The sequence below is a fragment of the Mastomys coucha genome, unplaced genomic scaffold (genome assembly GCF_008632895.1).
Source record: "Mastomys coucha isolate ucsf_1 unplaced genomic scaffold, UCSF_Mcou_1 pScaffold1, whole genome shotgun sequence".
In the NCBI taxonomy this organism is placed as follows: domain Eukaryota; kingdom Metazoa; phylum Chordata; class Mammalia; order Rodentia; family Muridae; genus Mastomys; species Mastomys coucha.
The window spans coordinates 38,299,112-38,313,917 of record NW_022196891.1 but is presented as its reverse complement, the minus strand read 5'-3'; the positions used below and the strand labels follow the sequence as shown (position 1 = coordinate 38,313,917).

General features: G+C 35.9%; 1 long non-coding RNA gene across 1 annotated transcript in view; it reads left to right on the top strand.

Annotated features, from left to right (window-relative positions):
- LOC116070409 overlaps window positions 1–5,051 on the top strand; it is a 19,938-nt gene extending 14,887 nt beyond the window's left edge. The window contains exons 4-6 of the long non-coding RNA XR_004110377.1: window positions 3,564–3,638; window positions 4,386–4,568; window positions 5,003–5,051. This is a non-coding gene — a long non-coding RNA (uncharacterized LOC116070409). The remainder of the gene's footprint in view (window positions 1–3,563; window positions 3,639–4,385; window positions 4,569–5,002) is intronic.
- Window positions 5,052–14,806: the final 9,755 nt, after the last annotated feature.

Genomic DNA, 14,806 nt, shown 5'->3' with positions numbered 1-14,806 from the left:
ATGTTCCTTACTTTGCATAACATTGTTGCCTTTGGGTCAAAAATGAGAATTCATGATTGGAAAAAAAAATAACTTGATATACAGTCCTGTCAGTCACACCACTTTTGCATAATAAGTGATGATAATGACAAATATAGTTTAGAGAATTTTTAATTATAAAAGTTCAAAGTATGTATGAAGGTAAAAAACACATGATAAAACTCATTCCTTTTTTTCTAACACAATAATAGGTTTGCATAATGTCAGAAATCTACTAATATAGAAGGCTCTTTTTCAGTATTTGACAATGGAATTATGAGAGTTGTGTACCAAAACTGAAATGATTACTTATCTGGAAAGCACAAATGCTAAAGGCCATCTGGAATCCATTTACATGCATCCATGAAACATGTACTATATAATCCCTTATAAAGAGTTTCTAAATAAATGGTATCGGTGTAATACAATTTATTCAACTAAACTAGCTTCCTCTACAGCCTTTGAAGCGATAGCCTCCACCAAGTAACAAGTCTTACTGGCTTAGCATCAAGGATAAAACCAAAGGTTATTTTGAAGTTAAAATTAATTGTCATAGTAGATAAACTGTGATGAAAATTAGCAGCTTAGTTATCATGAAATTTCAGTTAAATCTACATTCTTTCTATATGGATTTTTTATATTGCTTGATTCTTAAGAAAAATCAAAAATAGAAATTTTGTTTGGTATTTAAAAATAAATCTGATAGTTTTGGGGCTCTTAACCTTTAATTTTTACATGAGAATAGAAATGTTAGTTTATAATAATTATATTTGTTAAATGATAGTATTAAAAATATTGGCTAGTTAGTTATCAATGGGAGGAGAGGCCCTTGGTCCTGTGAAGGCTTGATGCTCCAGTGTATGGGAATGCCAGGGCCAGTAAGCAGGAGAGGGTGGGTTCATGATCAGGGGAGGGGAGAGGGAATAGGGTTTTTTTTTCAGAGGAGAAATCAGGAGAGGGGATATTATTTGAAATGTAAGTAAAGAAAATATCTAATAAAAATAAATTTGAAAAATATGACAGTTTGCCATAGTCACTTGGTTGTACCAACTACCTTTCTGGTAAACAATCAGGTGTTGCTGTCCTTGCTGTGTTTATCATTGTGAGTATAGATGCTTACCACTAAGTGGGTGGTCAAATTTGTTTGGAACAAATAATCCATCCTAATTATACACTTAAAACAAAACCATATGACATAAAAGGTTTTAACCAAAATATTTTATGTATTGGGAAGCCTTAGATTTCCCAATTAGAAATCTTAGATTTACATGTATTTTTTAAAGCCTGGATCAAGTTCTCTAGAAAATAGATCATTAAAAAGATTGTAAATTGCACTCTCTGGTCTAGGGGGATATATTCATCAAAAAATATCAGCATTGCAAGTGGGAGACCCTACATTAATTGCTGGATTCCACATAATATCATCTTGGTTTTCTCCATTTAAACAAACAAGCAACAAAACAACAACAACAACATCAACCACAAACCTGGGTCTTGTGATACGTACTTGCAATCTCAGGGCAAATCTCTAGGACATACAAGCCTGTCAGCCGAGCTTTCTTTGGACAGTTTTAACACGAAAAAGTTCCCTATTTCTAAGACCATAGTAGATAGCTCCTCAGTAAAGACCCTAATATTGTATTTTAGCTCCCAAACTCATGCACACATAGATACACATATAGTTACACAGACGGGCAGAGAAACCCTGAGAGAGAGAGAGAAAGAGAAAAAGAGAGGGACAGAGAGGCTTAGACAGAGAGAGGGTGGTGAGAGGGAGGTAAGAAGAAGAGAAAGAAGGAGAAGAAGAAGGAGAAAGGGAAAGGAAATAGATAATTTGTTGATACTGAAGAATGGAAAGAATAAAGGGCACTGTTATGTGGTAGTGAAGAGCACAAAACAAGCATACACATACAAGCCAGTAACTATCACCTCATAAAGAAAAGTGGTCATAAGAGATTGCTTTGTGAAGTTTCTCCTGAAACTGTATGTCTTGAGATCAACAACTGAGAAAAAGTTCAAGAGACTTCTCCTGACACTGTATTGCTACCTGTTCCCCATTTGTCAAAATTTGACTATGAAGAATTAACTTTGGAACACTTCTAAACTGTGTCGTCTTATGCCATTAACAATAACGAGAGTGTCTTAATCCTTGAAAATTGGAAGCATATATAATATAAAATCAATTTTTCAAAGATAAAATCTATAGATGATGAATGACCTGAGTAAGCTTCCAAAAGTTTTCAACATTATCAAAAATTTGTTATTATGGGAGCAAATGTGCTTGATCAACTGGATGGGAGAATGATCATGGAAATGGGTCTGAAATGGTGATTGCTTGTAGCACTCAGTCAGAATTGCACCCCACTCTTTCACTAGGATTCTATATAATAAAACAGGATATTTGTTGTGGTAAAAACATTTTTATCTATAGTGATCAATCAGACAGAGTATAAGTACACATTCAATCTCCTGACCTTAAGAATGAACATTAATTAGATAATTAATTTAAAAATCATAAAATAAAATGAAAACATGTACTCCACATAATTCAACTTCCCTCTTCATGTCACTGCCAAACTCTGGAGAGCACCAAATGAATATAACTTGTTCTGCTTTTTTATTTAACAGTAAATGAATATAGACCTTTTAAGAACTGTTTATTTTTTAAGTTTTTGAAAATACATATTTTCATACACTAAGCTCTGATTATGGACTATGTGCAATTTCCCCCAAGATTCTCTCCATGGTGACACACACCCAAATCTGCACCCCCTCTCCCTTTTTCTCTCTCATTAGGATGCAGCCAGCTTAAAAATAATTAAGATAGAAAACAAAAACAGAAAAACAATCAATCAAAAACAAGAAGAAAAAAGACGTACAAATATCAGATTAAACAAATATAGAGTCAAGGACAAACATTTCATACACACTCAGAAATCCCATAAAAAAACAAAACCTGAAAAGATAAGACAAAGTCAAAACCTGTAAGGTAATAAAAATAATAATAATAGTCAAAAGCTCTGATGAGGCATTATGAGAAAACTAATTTTTCCTTTATTAGAGTTTTGCACTTAGAAAGTCTTCTGGTTTAGGGTTGGATGTTTGAGTACATTTCTCCTCCTAGTCCAAGAGCCCACCTAGCCCCAGTACTGTGCATGCCCTGGATGTGATGCCATAGTCCCTATAAGTCCATATGTACATAGGTATTTCTATATTTAGAAAGTCTCATTACCTTGATACTTTCCATCCTTTCTTGCTCCTAAATTATTTCTGTCTTATTTACTCCAGGGTTTCTTGAGACCTGGGGGAAAGGATTTGATAGATATATTTCATTTAGTATTGAGTGTTCCAAGTTCTCTCTTTGTTTGTTGGTTATTTTATTTATTTCTATTTCAAATGTTAGCTTCTTTCCCAGTTTCCCCTCCACAAACCCCCTAACCCATCCTCTACCCTTGCTTCAATGAGGGTGCTCCCCTCGAACCCACTCCCATCTAGGTATCTCACTGGTCTTGCATTCCCCTAAGCTCACTCTGTACTTTGTCTAGATGTGGGTCTCCAATGTATTTCCATATACAACAAGAGGAAGCTTCTATGGTGATGCCTGATCAAGACACTGATTTGTGAGTCAATAATTAGGCTAAACTCATATAACTACAGAACTTAGGTAGATAGAAAGAAACATGTTAGAGGAAAAATTTTCCTAGAAAGGGAAAATAGAATAGATACTATAAATAGAAGTGGGAGTGATACTGGAATCTGGAACAGGAGGATCAAATGGGGAAGAAAAAAAAAGAAAAGAAGATGACAAAAGCAATGAGGGGGTGGACAACTAAAACTAAGTGCCATCTGGTAGCCTAATGCAAAGGACATTTCCTAAAGTATATACATATGTGAAAATGATGCATTTTTGTGCTTACTAATAGATATTTAATTGCAAAACATATAGTTTCAAAGACAGAAACAAAGTGTGTACACATAATGATATGATATACTGCCCTGCATAAGTTCCTGGGCACCACAATCAAGTTAATCTGGTTATTGAAACAGGCTACTGTATATTCACAGATAGGTCAGTCATACCATTTTCCTTGGAATGCAAACATATAACTCCACACACTGTAGTTTTAGATTTTTCAAATATATGACATCTAAAATGTAGAAATAGAGCAACTAGATTTGTTGATTGTAACTTTATGTATCAAAAATGAGGGATGATCAAGGCAGAATAATGTCCCTGCAGAGGCTGACTCTGTGAGTGCCAAGAGTGCTAATGGGCAAGGCTAGAAGAGAGTAGCATCTTAGCTCTCAAAGAGAGATGGTTCTCCATTTCTTCTATCTTTGCTGTGTTCTTACCCTCAATTTATTAGATAATGGTCAACTCACCAATGAGGAAAAATCTTTCCTGAGTCTACTGATCAAAATGCTAAGCTCCATGGAAGAACCCTCAAAGATCTATCCAGCAATGCTTTACCAGTTATTTGAAAATTTCACAGCTCACTAGGGTTCATGTCATCACAAAGCCTTTGCTGAGAGCAAAACTGTGAGGAAAGGTAAATAGCAGAAACTGTGTGTCACCTGCTTAATTATCATACTGCATTGTTCTTGTTTCTTGCTTGGTTCCAAATATACCAGCAATGCATGTTAAATAAAATGGTGCTTTTCTATGGCCATGATTATGGCACTTAGAGATAACCTTTCGAGAGATAAGAAATATTGTTAATGATACTGTAAAAATATACTTTTGTAACTATTAAATGAAGATGAATCGATTGTATTCTAATTGGAAAGGAGGAAGACTACATATAGCAGGCTATTATTGTGGATTTTATTCACCAGAATAGTTTCAAAAATATGGTATAATTTTTCAATTTAAAATTATGTATATGTATGTATATTTGTGGCTGGATATGTGAAGATGACTACTGGTAAATCAAAACATAAATTGAAAATTAGGGTGATCTGTTACATCCCCTCTTCACTTCAGTCATCCATCGGACTCCTGACAGCCTCTGTTTGAGGGCTAACACCTGAGAGCTAAGACAGACGCTCTCTGTTGACTGTTTGTCTTTGAAGAAGCCGCCTGACCATGCCTACCACCTGAATACACCCATCACCTGAGCATGCCCACTGCCTGAGTATGCCAGCCCCCTGAAGATCTTCTGAACCTGGAGACTTTGGCACCTGAACTTTCTTTGTAGTTAATCCAGAGACTTTTTTTCAGTTTCCCCTGTGATTATAAAAACCTTTGTTTGTTCTCAGTAAAGTGGAGCCTTGATTGGGATGCAACTTGGTTTTGCATTTTTTTCTTGAATTTCAAACCCTCTCTTTCAGGCCCTTTATTCCCTCCTAACTGAGGTGAACCCCGTTCATGAAACTGCGGGTAGTTTCAGTGATCATATATCTGACATAAGCAACTGTAACTCAACTAGTATCACTACTGTCTTTTGGGCATCATTTTATCTAGTCATAAATGGCTTGTGCATATACTAGCATCTTTCAATAAGTAGTCTATTCTACCTTGGAAACACCTAGTTCAAGTGACTCTAGCACTTTTGTTCATGGTAGCATTTTACACAAAATGCAAAAGCTATCATTTGACTTTATGCAACTGTTGTTATACTTTGATTCTCTGATCCATGAACACACAGGTACAGAGACTGGTTGTATTTGCAAATGTGCATGAATCTTGAAATAAATGATCCTGAGTGATACATAATAGATATATGTACTATAGTGGTACATTTATTGAATTATTTTGCTTCAGAGTCTTTCTTAGACTGCTAGTCACAAAATAATTCTTTGTAGATTCAATATTGATACAGGAGTTAAATTAGTATTGTCATGATAAACATTTTCAAATGACTGATCATAGAATGGAAGGTGGAGTCATGGTTCTCATTCATTCTAAGCAAACAACCATAGATCTACATTCCTGGTTTCTTTCTATACTTTTATTGAAGTTGTCCAATCTGACCTTAAAACTCACCCTGTAGCCTATGTATGCCTTGAAATGGCCATCCTTCTGACTTAACTCCCTAAGTAGCTAGGATTACAAGCTTGTGTCTGCAAACCTGACTTATTTCCTGGGTTTTCCCTAATAGAACAAGAGGGCACCACTCGAGACATTGCAGGGAACAGCTTCTGCCTTATTGAAGATGACCAAATACTTTTACAGGGCGAAGCCTATCCTGATCGTTAGCACATTATCTCTGAGTAGTGAGGGTTCATATCACCATGGTCTATAAGTGGACAAAGTTCATTAAAGAAGACATGCAGAGTACGGACTCATCAGTAAGCCAGCTGCCATTGACTTATGCAGCCTCAGTTATTCAGTGTTCTGACTTTTGGGGAATGATACACATGCTTCTTATTTTGAAACACAGTGTGCCACATAGGCTGGCCAAAAGATCATGCCTGCATTTTTCCTACATGCTTGAATATAACTTTCATGGGGAACTATTTAGGAAAGGAGACCTGCTACCTTCAGTCCCTTGTATTTACTTTTAGGAATGGAGGGATTTGCTAAGAAAATATAATTTAGCAGTACTAAGAATAGTGAAGATTTCTACATGTCCTTTTTTATTTAATTTTTTTATGAAAATGAACTCATCTCACATCCAAGAAAATCAAGAATAAGTTATACTATCATTGATATTATATATTTGATTGGTATGTAGAAATGAAATTCCCTTGATACCATTTTATAAGTACTGATTCTGCAAAATGCAGTAATTTAGGCTTCATTTCTATTTCAGGCCACATAATGTGCTGAAATTGCATTATATAGAAATACAGTTCATTTAAGTAAAAGTTTCCTAGGAAAGCAAAATAATCTGCATTAGCCACTAAATTTCATTCCTGGTAAAGTAGTGCATTACTTAATCTTCAAATAAATTTAAAATAGCAACCATTGGGGTTAAATACTTTATAAAAAAGAATGTAGTTTCATATATAATAGAAAATTTCACCATTTTTTATGAACACATAAAACAACATTTTCAGCAGCAGACATCAGTCTTATGTACCAAATTAACCAAGATATCACCCTTTCTCCTTGTATAGATCGAAACTTGTTTCCTGATCTCAAACATAAGCAATGTCACCAAGAAAATCATTTCAAAATATCTTCATTTACAATATACTGCATATTTAAACGTTCTTGGCTTCTTAAGTTCACCCCTAATCTCTGTGCACTAAAGAGCCAAATTGGACCATTGATAGTGTCACATTGAAGAAAGAAATGCAAAATCATGCCTTAAAAGGATCTCTATCCTCATCTAGCAGTAATAAACTACAAAATGAAATGTTACTCTCTCTAAATATATGGAGAGAGAGGGAAGAGAGAGCATGGCTGCATTTGTTTTCATTTTTCCATTACATGTGCTGTAAAGGTTTCGAAAGAAATGACCATACCACTTCAAAGGTAGTACACATCTTAAAATGTGATAGAACATGATTGGGAAAATAAAAGGCTAAATAGGCTTGCATCTAAAGAAAATAAAAAGCAGACAATGAATTTATATAGTATATATTTGACTATTTCTTTATAGACAATTGACTGTGCTCTTTCCAGAAGAAAGACATAAAGGAAGGCAGACCCCATTACATTTCCGTTACTATGGCAGCAAGAGGAGAAAAAAAAGTCTCATCTCCCCACTGAAATAGTGAGGACTGTGGCTACTCTCCTTATATGCTCATCTTGTTCTGTTCAGATGTTTCCTGTAGCTAGAAAAATATAAGTGCATTTCGATAGCAGAGAAGAATATGATTATTGTAAATTAGCAGGTTAAGCATTTTCTTTCAAAGATTTTTTTATGATAAGGTGAGTAATAAGTAAGACCAATGAGAAATAAGGAGAAATTAACCTGACTTTACCTAAGATACTTCTTCACTCTTCAGCGTCATGGAAATAGATGGTTGCTACACTTACATGGGAAGAAGTTCCTGCTGGGATGTAAATTCTGAAGTTATTGTAGTATCTTTCCCCAAGAACCGGGATCGAGTCATTATAAATAAGCAAGATAGAAACAAAGCTACTTCTGCAACTGTTCTGAATGACTTTTACATTTTCTTGGAACTCTTATTTTTTTCTTCATTAACCTAGTGAGAGTTGGGATTTCTCTGTCTTACAGCTAAAGACATTCATGCAGCATGTTTTGATAAATTTCTTCTTTTAAACCTGATGTAAACTGATTTAGTCTATTTAAGTAGAAATGACATAATAATTTGAAATAGATGAGGAGCATTGTGTTTTTTTATTATGAAGAATTAATTGTGGAGATGCATAATAAAACATAAATAAATTTTGGTCCAGAAGTAACTGCATCAGTTGATTTCATTTTTTTATAAGTGAGCCACTATGCTAGATTTTTAAAAGTGACAAAACTTGTTCCTTCACATGTCATATATATGAGAAAATGAATAGATAAAAGGAAAATAAGTATATTATAATATATAACCACTTGTTTGTTTTATATTTCCCTCTTTCTTTGAAGAAGAAAATTGTTGTGGCATTTATTTGATCCTTGCACACTGTATACATTCATCAAATTGTCATAGTTTGTGCCATAAATAAAAACAAAAATGTATCACTTAAAATTAGAGTTTTAAAGTAACATTTGATTAGAATATCATCTTTTAATTATTTTACAAATCTTTACTCTTTATTCTGTACTGTATTTATAGATTAAAGATATGTTTGGTAAAATGAAAAGGGAAACTAAGAAGAAGCATAGTGAATAAAACATGGCTTAAGAAACTTGAAATACCAAATAAATACAAAACAGACTATCATTTCTTGGCACTCCATATACCTCAACCAAATTATTAAGTACTGACATTTATTTTACTTTTTTAAATTGAATATAGATTTTTTTCTCACATAATATATCCTGATTATAGTTTCACATATTCTATTCTTTTGTGTTCATTTTTTAAAATGTATTTATTTAGTTTTTATTTATTCACTATATATACCTCCACACTCCAGGTCACTCCCTCTCACAATCCTTTCCCCCATTCTTGCCTCCTGTTGTCCACTGGGGAGAGGTTGTGGCTCACACAACCCTGGCAAATCAAGTCTGAGAGGCTAGGTGCTTCCTCTCCCCCTGAAGCCAGACAAGGCAAACCAACTAGAAGAACATATTCCACAGACAAGCAACTACTTTGGGAATGGCACCAGCTCCAAGATTGTTCAGAATTCACATGGAGACCAAGCTGTACATCTGCTACATATGTGCTGCGAGGCCTAGGTACAATCCATGTATATTCTTTGGTTTGTAATTCATTCTCTGAGAGCTGCAAAGGTTCAGATTAGTTGACTCTGTTGATCTCTGGCAAGGATGTGGAGGGGAATATTCCTCCATTGTACAACCACTTTGGAAATCAGTTTGGCGGTTTCTCAGAAAACAAGGAAGTATTCTACCTCAAGACACAGCTTTTCCATTCCTTCCCATATACTCAAAAGATGCTATATGATCCCACAAAGACACTTGCTCAACTGTGTCCATAGGAGATTTATTTATAAGAGCCAGAAATAGGAAAAAACGTAGATGTCTCTCAACTTAAGAATGAATAAAGAATTGGTACATCTACACAATGAAATACTATTCACCTATGAAAAACAAAGACATTGTGAATTTTGCAGACAAATAGATGGAACTTGGGAGTCTCACCCTGAGTAAGGTAACCCAACCCCAAAAAGACATGCATGGCATATTAGCCATAAAATATTGAACACCCTAACTACTCTCCACAGAGCCAAAGAAACTAAGCAAGAAAACAAGCACAAGCAAGGATTCTGGAAGCTCACTTAGAGGTGTTGCATAAAATAGCGTATTTTTTTCTAATGAGAGCCAAAAAAGGAGTGGATTCATATAGGAGGGGAGGTAGAAAACTGGGGGAGGTAGATGGAGGGGAAAACAGAGTTCAAAATAAACCCATGACATGCTTTAATCAGTGTCTGAAACCTTTAAAAAGCCATGGAGATGACAAAAATAAATCATTAGTGGAGCGGATCTACCAAGCACTTAGTCATGCAATCAAGTCAGTTGGTGATCAGTATATTCCTGGGCACATTATCTCAAAGGATAAGTTTGAGGACAATCAAACAAAATTACACCTCCAACCTCTGTCCTTCACAGATGCAAATAAGCATGAACACCCATAAGTCCAACTGTGCCCACTCATCCAACTTTAGAAACTTTGGATGAGTTACAACAGAATACACTGGAACATAAAAGAAATAATTATAATTATTCAGGTAATACAGAATATGTGTCTTAAGTATTGAGAACGGTGGTTGGGATTCTTGACTGAACAAGACAGATAAAAGATTCTAAGAGGTCTCTGAGCTTTCAAACTATCTGACATAGCCAAAATCTGAATATAGCTTTAAGAACAAAGAAGAAATTGTATATGCAGCTGATAATACTGGTATTTGTAAACCCCTTTAGAATGTTCAGATAAAAAATGGATTCTAACAACTGGAAATCTGGATATTAAGAAAAAAAGATGTTTGAAAAATCTATGTAAGAAATATTGATAGATACAGTTTAAAAACATTAAATTGTATGAATAATGGTGACTACTCTGAAATGGAGACAGAGAAGCATGAGGTGCTCAAAATGTTTATATTTGATGATTTAATAAAAAAGCAGATTTAATACAGAGACTAACAGATGACACAGAACATTTATAGGAAAATAGATGCAGCTGCTGATTTCCACAACCCACGAGTGACTACCTGTTGCTGCTGTTGAATTTTATATTTTTGGAAGACAAGAGTTTACCAAGAAATTTTAGCCAAGAGATTAGAAAAGCAGCTTAAGTAGCCTTAGAATCTCCCAGACAGTGTAGGATCTGAATCTATAGTGTTTTTGGAAAAAGACAGGTTTAAGGTTCAACTCTGTTTCCTCCAAATCATCTTCCACATTTCTCATGCATTTTATTGCACCAACTAAGCCCCCTTTTACACTGGAATATGTGTGTGTATGTGTGTGTGTGTGTGTGTGTGTGTGTGTGTGTGTATGTGGTATGCTGTCCAATAGAACCAGTCACAGTTCTGTGCTTCTAGAGAATCCACAAAGACTAATCTGTAAACAACAGGCTTAGTATCTTTAAGTGGTCACTTCAGCAAGCTATGAGTTGATTTCACATTTATTTTGTCTCCAGTGCTTAATTGGTTGTGTCCTATGTGAAATCATATAACTAGGCTTGATGGCATGTGTGTACCTATTGAAACTCTTTTCTGCTGTTATTTTTTTAATGAAATCTACATTGTTGATAAACATAACTCTAGATCATTAAATTTAACTGAATGTGATCTTTTATATAAATATACTGTTTGGGTTTTGTCCCAGTCATTCAAATCAAATGACTTTGAGTCCCATTAAACTATCAGAAAACACCATTATGTGGTTGACCAGCACAGATTAATTTGCCTTAAAAATAAAGATTAATGTGCAGGATTATTCTTTAAATATTTATTAAAAATATAATTACTGAACGATTTTTAAAAAGTTATTTACAAAATGGCCTTAAGTCCTGTAAATCTGAAATTCTCATCAAGCTATAGGTTACAACAACAACAAAAAATTAACATAAACACACTAATAACTAATTTTAGGTAATTCATTGTGACTAGAAAGAATAATAGCACTATTTAAAAATATGCATAATGAATACTATTTAACCCATATAAGACATAGAGTATTCCCATCTTCAGTTAAGGTAGTAAACTGAGTACAAAATAAATGTATACTTTACCAATTTTAAGAAGTGATTTTCACTTAACTCAGGTATGCAGATATTTGCTTCCACATAGTTAAGCCAGATGAAAAACTAAGGAAGATATTCTTCATTTCAGTATGAGGCAGAGTAAGAAGGATTTTCAGAAGTAATTTACGAGCACAGATTTGGAACGTACCTGAAAAAACACAATGAATCCCATCACTTCAAAATGTAATAGATTATCTGTATTAGATTATCTATACATATATAGCAGTGAGCTAAACCTAAATTACCTTGGGAGGGCTTTTTGTTTCATCACAACAGATTCCATCTATTTTATTTTTAGAGGTTTTATTAATACAATCCACTTGTTAGACGATGAGAACTGTGAGAGGTAGTTAGACGACAAGTAGCAGCACTTGCAAAGTGTCAGAACAATTATATGATATTATTAAGGATGTTAAAAAAGAATAAAATACATACAAGATAAAAATAAACAAATAAGAATCTTTATCACTGTTGTGATGAAAGCAATCTTAATTCCCTTCTTAAATTTAATAGGCACCCTATCCAACAAGTAAATCCACGCCTGTGCTCATGCATGCAATGACAATTAAATTTAGTGGTTTATATTTTTATTTCTATTTATTTATGTATTTATGTATGTATGTATGTATTTGTTTATTTTAAATTCCAGATTTTAATCCCCTCCTGATCCACCCTCTTACTGTTCCACATCCCATACCTCTTCCCTGTTGCCTTGTCTCCACGAGGATGTTCCCACCCCCCAGCTCCCACCCACCAGATCTCTAAACTCCCTGAGGCCTCCAGTCTCTTGAGGGTTAGGTGCATCTCTCTGACTAAACCCAAACCCGCTAGTCTTCTGCTGTATATGTGTTGTGGGCATCATATCAGCTGGTGTAAGCTGCTGCCTATTTGGTGGTCCAGTGTTTGAGAGATCTTGGAGGTCCAGACTGAGAGTGCTGGTTCTCCTACAGGATAGCTCTTCTCCCCAGCTTTTTCCAGCTTTTCTCTAATTCAACCACAGAGGTCAGCACCTTCTGTCCACTGTTTGAGTACAAATATCTGCATCTGACTCTTTCAGCTGCCTGTTGGGTCTTTTGCAGGACAGTCATGATAGGTCCCTTTTTGTGAGTGCTCCACAGCCTCAGTAATACTGTCAAGCTTTGGTACTTCTCCTTGAGAAGGATCCCACTTTGGGCTTGTTGTGGACCTCAGGCTACTCAACATTTCCATCCCTGCAGTATTTTCAGACAGGAACAATTATGGGTCAGAGTTTTGACTGTGGGATGGCAACATATCCTTCAGTCCCACTTGGGTGGAAGAAGAAAGCAATCACAAGGTAGGTTCAGGGAGGAACTTGGGAGGGAAAATGGATGGGGTGGGGGGTAAGAGGGAACATGATGTGGTATTGGTCAGGGGGAAAGGACTGAAGACCTGAAGGCCAGCAGATAGAATGGAAACAGGCAACCTCGGTAGGTAGGAAGTTGCATGGACCCTCCAGAATGTACCAGATACCTGGGAGATGAGAGACTTTCAGGAATCAAAAGAAGAAATCTTAGATGAGATGCCCTAAAGTGGGGAACTTGTAGAGCTCGCCTCCAGTGGGTTATTTTTAAATGGTACTAAAGTGTGAGAGGAGGACATTGTGAAGAAAGTGGTTTCCAGGTGAAGTGAGAGGGATACGAGAGGGTAATTTGTAGTGGATATATCCAAAATACATGATATATGTGCATGAAATTTTTACACTTTTTTTGTTGTTATTGTTTTAAATTTTTCTTTAACCTTTTTTACGTCGACTTTATCCTCCTCCTAGTTCACCATTTGACTGTTCCACATCCCATACCTCTTCCACAGCCCGACCCCTATCTTTAAGAGGATGTACCCATCTCCCCTACTCCCTTCATTCCTTGGGGCCTTCAGTCTCTTTAAGATTCGCTGCATCTTCTCTGATTGATTGTGTCCAGACCAGGCAGTCCTCTGCTGTATATGTGTTGAGGACCTCATATCATCTGGTATATGCTGCCTGGTTGGTAGTCCAGTGTCTGAGAAGTCTCAGGGGTCTAGGTCTCTGATTGTGTCCAGACCAGGCAGTCCTCTGCTGTATATGTGTTGAGGACCTCATATCATCTGGTATATGCTGCCTGGTTGGTAGTCCAGTGTCTGAGAGATCTCAAGGGTCTAGGTTAGTTGAAATTACTGTTCCTCCCACAGGGTTGCTTGCCCTATTCTTCAGCTTCTAGTTTTTCTCTAATTCAATCACAGGGGTCCCCAGCTTCTGTCGTTTGGTTGGGTGTAAATATTTGCATCTGAGTATTTCAGCTGCTTTTTAGGCTTTTCAGGTGGCAGTCATGCTAGGGCCTCCCCTTGAGCTGGATCCCAATTTGGGCCTGTCATTGGACCTCCTTTCCCCCAGGCTCTATTCCATTATTGTCCCTGCAGTTCTTTCAGACAGGAAATTCTAGATCAACCCCATCCCTCACTCGATGCCCTCTTGCTCTTTCTTTGTTTCTTTCTTCCTTTTTTTTTTTTTGGTTTTTCAAGTCAAGGTTTCCTATGTAGTCTTGGCTGTCCTGGAACTCACTCTGTAGACTACCAGGCTGGCCTTGAACTCAGAAATCCACCTGCCTTTGCCTCCAAAGTGCTGGGATCAAAGGCATGTGCCACCACTTCCCAGCATTATGCCCTCTATTTCTAGAGGAGGTTGGCTCTACAAGTTCCCTCTCTCAACTGTATGGCATTTCATCTAATGTCCCTCCCTTTGAGTTCTGAGAGTCTCTCATCTCCTAGTACTCTTGTATATTAATGAGCATTTACAAATAAGGTCCAACATTTGTCACTTTCTTAAATTAGGAATCAAAATATGTCTTCCCATGAAAGTCTAGCATCAGCTTCGTTTTTATTCTTTAAAAATAAATATATTGTTCCATTTAAAGGAACATTTCCAACAACACAAAAATGTCTCTTCTCTCCCAACTCCCCTGGATGTTATTATGCTGACTCAGCTGTTTCCCTTGTCCTTTTTTTTTTTTTTTTT